The sequence below is a fragment of the Myxine glutinosa genome, chromosome 2 (assembly GCF_964187855.1).
Source record: "Myxine glutinosa chromosome 2, kmMyxGlut1.1, whole genome shotgun sequence".
Lineage (NCBI taxonomy): Eukaryota > Metazoa > Chordata > Myxini > Myxiniformes > Myxinidae > Myxine > Myxine glutinosa.
Genome location: NC_136262.1, coordinates 96758522 through 96765187, shown reverse-complemented (window position 1 = coordinate 96765187; position 6666 = coordinate 96758522).

Genomic DNA, 6666 nt, shown 5'->3' with positions numbered 1-6666 from the left:
TACATCTTTTTCATGCTACCTCTTCCTTTGTACACCCTTTTCAAAACAAACTCAAGCCGCTGTCACACCTTGACGTTTTAGCCAGCGTATGCCGACGTATGAAAAATTTGGCTACGTTAAGAGCACGCTGAAGCACGCTGGCATACGTCGTAGTACGCCGAGCTCGTCGACAAATTTCGGGCATGCACAAAATTTGTCGACGTATGCCAGCGTATGACTCGCACCAGCACTCGATTTTGATACGTCGGCATACGCTGGCTAAATCGTCAAGGTGTGACGGGCTTCAGCAATCCTTGGACATCAAATATACTGACAGCTTGTGACAATATACAAGGGTAGTTCAAGGAGTTATGTAGACTTTGTCGAGCATGTAAAATCAGGTCAAATTTTAAAATTATACAAGGTCATCCACCCTGAGGAAGTTAAATGGAGTGCTGATCAAAGCATTATGGGTAAAACCAAGATTTGTGGCCACCATCATCAGATGCTGGAACAGTTGGAACAAGTTCCTTGCCATTCACAGGACTGTCCATGCAGCTGCTTGGTACATCTTTCATGTTGTTTAATGGGTACAAAGTTGACAAACAAGTAAATTGATGAAGAATCTTGGAATACTCACCTGTAACCACCTCAAAGGTGTCACTTAAGCAAACATTAGATGTGGTCAACATTTTTGGGTGGGTGGGGAATTGCTGAATTATATACTGTACATGAAACAAGCAGACATCCCCACCCTCAAGTACCAGTGTCGATCCACCGAACACGGATAGCCCCTTTGTGTCCAAGGAGTCAAAGAAATGTAAAATTGTCAAGAGTACTAACGTATTCAGTATAGTAATCATCAGGATGGGTCACGAAGTGAGGGAAGTGTGATAAAGACGCTGCACTGTAATCACTAATATGAGGTGATGTAAGGAGGTGAGGAAAGCATGTGATTTGCCGCACCACCTCAAGGGACAAGTGTTTTCTGATGTGGATCGACGTAATACACAAATAACGATGCTGGGGAAAATAGGCACACACAATTGGTCAATGCCACAACCAATCAGCGTGTGAATATTCCTGACAGCTACAGCCACACAACCTCTATTTATAGTGGAGTAGATATAGACTACTGTACCCGGCCTTGCCCAGTGCTGTTCTAATCCTGTTAGTACTTTGAAATCAAATTCGATTTTTTTTTTCTTTTTTCTTTTTTGTGGGGGGCCTAAATACTTACCAACATCCACTAAAGAATGGGGTCATGGATCATTTAATATTACCTTTCACATAGCTACAAAGGCATGGGCACTATATAAAAGCGATTTTTTAAATCAATTTTTTTTTTGGCCTAAAACACTCCCCAGCACTTACTGACAAACCTCTGAAAGTTTGACGAAGATCCATTTGGCCATCTCTGAGAAAAATGGCGACACACCCCTCATAATATAGAAAATAGATTGCACAATGATTGCATGTCTGTTTGAAATATGGAAGCAATGATACATTCCTCAATTGATATTCAATGAAGGTCAGTATCACAGGACCCTACATTTGATCAATAATTTGCCTGGTTCTTGGCAGAGCTCATGGAAGTTACCCAAGGGAGCGAGATTATTTTTGAAGATCGAGACTTGTGATAAAAACTATCATTTCATAACAGTCCAAATGATCCAGCATTAAATGGAGATGGTGCCCACCCCTGCCCCTCACCCATAAAAAAAAAGGTTTAAGCAGTCAAAGGCGTTTCATGACAAACAATGATGAATGTGAAAAAAGCTACAAAGGCACTTAAATATTGAATTCTTATTTGGTGCCAAAAATATTGTAAACGAGAACGGCACTCGGTAGAGCGCATACCTCCGCCAGGCTGAACAGTTTATGGTTTGTATCTCACTGATAGGCCAGATCTGGATTCGGACCTGAACCAAAATCTAATCAATTATTTGTCACATACCCAACTCGTACACAACTTTTTAAAAATATTAAAAATCATGTTGTGTGTGTGTGTGTGTGTATATATATATATATATATATATGTATATATATATATATATATATATATATATATATATATGTATATATATATGTATATATATATATGTATATATATGTATATATATATATATATATATATATGTATATATATATATATATATATGTATATATATATATATATATATGTATATATATATATGTATATATATATATATATATATGTATATATATATATATATATATGTATATATATATATGTATATATATATATGTATATATATGTATATATATATATGTATATATGTATATATATGTATATATATATATGTATATATGTATATATATGTATATATATATATATATGTGTGTGTGTATATATATATATATATGTATATATATATATGTATATATATATATGTATATATATATATATATATATATATATATATGTATGTGTATGTGTGTGTGTATATATATAGATATATATAGATATATATATATAGATATATATATATATATACAGACTTGGCATTTAATATGGAATATATATTTTTTCTTGACTTGGGTTTACTTTCTTAACTCAGTATATCAATCTGGTGAGTTTCTTTTACACTTTGGTGATTTACTTGTTAAAAGAACCATGTCACTGATTGTCTGTCGCAGCAAGAAGTCAACAACAGGATTATATCACAGGTGGCGTGGCAAAATGTACGGACAGGTGCATTTGATGATTGGCTTCACAGTCGGGTATACAAGGGTTGTTGCGTTCTGTATTAGTGGAAAACAACTGCTGCACGGCTCCAAAAGTTATTGCCGCTTCCTCTAGAGATGGTCCGTCAACTCGACAATGCTGTTTGTCATGGAGTGGTGGCTTTACGAAATTACGGCATGAAACAGCGTGCTATTGCTCGGCAGTATGGCATCACTCAAGGTCAGGTGTCAAAGATCCTGAAACGAAATGCTCAGAGGGGTGTCCCTACTCCAATACCGAGGCCAGGACATCCCTGCAGAACCACAAGGAGGGATGATCGCCAGCTGCACCGGTTAGTCCGCGATGGCCGTACCAAGTCAGTTAATCGGCTTAGGGCTGAGTGGCAGCAACTGACAAATGTGCCTGTATCCAAAAGGCTCATCAACCAACGACTGGTTCAAGCAGGCTATCGTGCCAGGCGTCCCCTGAGAAAGCCACGCCTGACCAGACAACACCGCCAGCGCCGATTGCAGTGGGCCAGAGAGCACGGTCAATGGCAGCCAGGACACTGGAATCACGTGATCTTCAGTGACGAGTCTAGATTTCTGGTCTATCGTCAAGATGGCCGCGTCCGAGTGCGCAGACAAGTGCATGAAGCCTACAAAGATTGTATAGTGCCAAGAGTCCAAGCTGGAGGTGGTGGGGTGACCGTTTGGGCTGCTTTTCATGCAGGGGGCAAAACTGACCTGGTTGTTCTGAATGGAAACCTGAACCAGTTCAAGTACAGGGCCATTCTGGAAGAAACATTGCTTCCATTTGCTCGTGCAGCCTTTCGAGAAAACTTTGTCTTCCAAGATGACAATGCACGGCCTCATCGTGCTCGCATGATCCAACACTTTCTTGCTGACCGTGGTGTGGAGCATATGGAGTGGCCTGCCATGTCCCCGGATATGAATCCGATAGACAACTTGTGGGCAGAATTAACGCGTCAAATCGACCACTTGGACCAGCAGCCGACCTCTGTGCGTGAATTGCAGCAGGCTATTGTCACTGCATGGCAAGCGATTCCTGTCCAAACCTTGGCAAATCTCGTGAACAGCATGCCTCGACGTGTACGTGCTCTCCTGAATGCTCGTGGGGGTTACACGAAGTACTGAACTGTAATTTTACTGTCCGTAATCCCAGTCGTAATTTAACTTTTGTTTTTGTTTAAAAAATTTTGGCTAATGTGCAAAATAAAGAAATACTTCTGGAAAACGTACAGAAGTTTAACACAGAACTTTCCATGAATTGAGTTCGATATCAGTTTACATCACTTTCAAGGATCAATTTATTTGTTTCGAAATGTCAAATGTGGTTTTTGTTTCTTTAAAGGTCACATTAACAAAATCTAGAATAATTTCAACATAATTCCAATAAACTTTTGGTTCTAAGACATCTTGAAAAGTAAGTTCACCCCCACAAAAAAATATTCCATGTTAAATGCCAAGTCTGTATATATATATATATATATATATATATATATATATATATATTGTTACTGATCGCGGATTAAGATGTTAGTTACCGAGCGGTTTGGTATTGCCGCGACCGTTACAGGATCCCTGACTCACCCGATTCACCCAGAACTTTGGCCGTATCGCACCACAGCTGCTCAATGAGGGAAAAGACAAAAACGACGCAATGCAAGAGGAAAAGGAATAAAACGAGAAGACGTACAGACGAGTAATGGGGTTTATTATTTACACACACAAGCAAAAAGGAGCAATCAAGTTTTATTTACAACACATAAGACGCAGGTGACACAGTGCAAATTTTAGCTTACCTACAGACTTAATTAAATACCCAGGGACAGAACAAACAAAACAAACTCATGTATACAAGAAGGATGGAATGGAATGAATGTTGGAAGGAGGAATGGGAAGGTTCAGCTGGGGCAGATGGTTCGGGCTTGATCCCGCACGGTACGTCGGCTGGACCTCGACGGCCACCGATGCCACCGCTATTTGGTCCCCGCGGGGTAACGGGTTGAAGCTGCCTGGTGGAGTCAACGCTGCCTCTCTGGCTCAGCTCAGGGCGCGTCTGCCGTCTCTGGCGCAACTGCTGGTAATGGCCCTTGGCACCTTCTCTCTCTTGGCCCTGGTGTCTCCTCACCATTGACAACTCAACGCGACCAACGCAACCACTGACCCCTCGACGCCACCACTTCTCACCACCGACTTCTTACCACCGCAACCAACGCAACCACTGACCCTCCTCTGGCAACCGACTCAGACCAACTCAAAGTCCATCTCAGACCAACTCTCTACTCACTTCCGTTTGCGCCTTTTATAGCGCCTCCAGCGATTACGCCGCCGGCGTTTTGGACACGCCCATCGGGGTGCTCACCTCGGCCCTGGTTGGTCGCGCGACCCTCGGGCTCCGCCCTGGATGACGACGGGCGGGCACGCCCCTCCTCCCCTCTGACGAGGTGGAGACACGCCTTTCTTCTCCGACTCAAGCACATGGTCAATGGCGGTTATTGGAGGGGAGGTGATTGGGAATCGAGGGCTCAGCAATGACGAGAGGGGATGTAATATGGAAATGGAGGTTTTGGGGATGGGAAGGAAAGGGAGATTTTGGGGATGGGAAGGAAAGGGGATCTATTTCTTTCACTGGTGCAATGGAGTATTTCAATTAATGGAAGACACAGCCTTACACTAATACACATAATAAGGATATAACTGTCAAAAAAGATATATCGTGTCCTGCATGTATGTTTTATGGACTAACTACGGGAACGCCCTTTGACCTTTATACAACCACAAACGGAGGGAGGAGGGGTGATATTTTACAACAACCTTTTACAACAACATTTTACCACAACAATAAAATTAAAAAACATTCTCATATCCACAACAATATATATATATATATATATATATATATATATATATATATATATATATATATATATATACACATATGTTGTTATGGATCTTGGCGTATGGCACTCCCGATAGCAAGGGGGGGTGGGGGGGGGGGTTAATCCCCTTGTCTTGTTAAGCTGGCCGTCTCCGGTCCTGGAACTATCCCGCTCCTTTGCGGGATGAGATTGGCCAGGGTGATTGGTCAATGGGTTCCCAAATACCTTCACCAATCTCTCTGCAAAGCAGGGAGATGAATCCCTGCTCGAACCGCGGATGTGATAGTAATTGCCGAGCGGTTTAGCAATCCGCGATCCAAGCCGTTAATAAAAGGACTAAACCCGATGAAAAGCGGTTGGCCAAATCGTGCCACAGGTACTCAATTGGAGACAGGACAAAAGCGATCGGGTGAGAATGAATCAAAAAGAGTAAAGGAAGAACACAGGTTTATTAATTATGTACACTAAATGAAGAGGAAACACAAGGCAAATAATATACAGAAGAAGAAGAAGCAGGACACAGGGCAGCCTTATTCAGTCTTACTTCGCAAACGCCCCAGACAGAACGAACACACTTACACTCACGTGGTAAGCGTGGCACGATCGGAACCGCCATAATCGGGTCTAGTCACTTGTTAACAGCTCGGATCGCGGATCGCTATCCCCTCGGCGTTTCCATCCATATCCGTGATTCGAGCGGGAGTTATTCCCTCGTTTCCGGTCGGCGTTAGTACTTAGGTAGTAGCGAATCCCTAGGCCTAACAAACCCTACCTAACGCCACGCCGGGAAGGACGTTATAACTTCCAGGGTCACGTCGGCCAGATAAGATGACAAGGGGATTAACCCCCCTTGATAAGGGGAGAGCCGACGTCGGCTCTCCCAACTTCTCTCCCAAGTCTTTCACTTATTCCCAACATTATTCGTCAATATTCACACAGGGCTACTTAACTTATTCCCAACCTCGTGGGTTTCTGGGCTGGTTTGGGCGGAAGCCCAGCGAGGGTGCGAATGCTGCTGGCAAAGGCGCGTAACAAATTGGGAGGGCCGATGGGGCACAGACTGGAGAACGCTTAATGGCATCGCTTGGAAGGG